The following is a 1392-nucleotide window of genomic DNA, read 5'->3' as shown; positions in this document are numbered from 1 at the left end:
TTTTTTTCATTATTTTCATCCAATTCATAAATTGTTTGAACAGAGTGACCCTTTCTCGAGCATAACAAAAAGCAGATTCACTTCAAATTTTGTGTCTTGGTCGATGACAGATCTGTCTACCTCTTGGTTTCAAGTCCCTCCTTGGCCGTTTTCTCTTTGAATATTCTTATTCTCATTCGGCAAAGCCAAGCTAAGCATTCAAATAAATTGGGATGTCTCAGACTTGATTTTGGACGAGATCGCGAGAAAGTGGCCTGAATCATATCAAATGAAATGCCTTCCTTATTTATGCAACGTCCGGCGAAATCCGGAATTTCGGACAGCTTGCGTCACCTGCTTTACTCGCCTACAGTGTTCAACACCGATTTAAGGCAGAACCACTTTCAGTGGATTTCCGCAACACTTCTGTTCTCGATGCTTCTTCTCGCTCTTTTCAAAAATATAAGCAACCAGTCTGAAGTCCGGCTAAAGCCGGACTTCGGACTTTCGGTGGTTCTAACTTCGCTCCCCTTCACTGATCAATGAAAGTTAATAGTAGTGGTGTTTTCTGTAAAATTAGATTTGTGTTTTTTTTTAACAACGCTTTCCTTCTCCTATTTATATTATAAATTAAGGCGAAAGATTACGAAGTTTTCCTTCTAAACGCGTCAATTCTACATTTGGAGAATATTCTACCATGAGCTACAAACACTCCTTTGATGCCAAAATAATATAGATACAATTTGAAAGCATTACTCGAAGTATGGGTATTCCTTCTGATTTCCCCCAATAGTTATCACAGAATGACGTTTTAACATAAAATGACGTGAAAGACATCATCCTACTGATAAAGATAACGTTCCACGTCAGATCACATAAACATCTTGCTACTATTTAAGCAGCCGTTTGCATGCGTGTTTCCGCTTTCTGAGAACGGCATGCTACAAACCTGAGGCGAACAAAGAAGGAAATATGCACACGCAGGAGTCATGAAGGTGAAGAGCAAAGCGCCCAGTGATCACGGCTATGAAACGGCTGCAACCATTTATCTTCTACGTCATGCACTCTGAGTTATTGCGCACCAATGGCAGGGTCCACCGACGCCGGTGGATCCGCCGCACCCCCTTTCATAGGTATCTGGCGCCGGTGGACCCGTCGCACCCCATATTATAGCTATCTGGCGCAGGTGGACCAGTCGCACCCCCTTCCATAGGTATCTGGCGTCGGTGGACCCGTCGCACCGCCTTCCATAAGTGTCTGGCGCCGACGCGCCAATGCGACGCCGGGTGAACCGATTGCACCCCCTTTTTCGAATTTCGTGACACATACACACACACACACACACACACACACACACACACACACACACACACACACACACACACACACACACACACACACACACACACACAC

The sequence above is a fragment of the Necator americanus genome, chromosome V (genome assembly GCF_031761385.1).
Source record: "Necator americanus strain Aroian chromosome V, whole genome shotgun sequence".
Lineage (NCBI taxonomy): Eukaryota > Metazoa > Nematoda > Chromadorea > Rhabditida > Ancylostomatidae > Necator > Necator americanus.
This window is presented reverse-complemented; position numbering follows the sequence as displayed.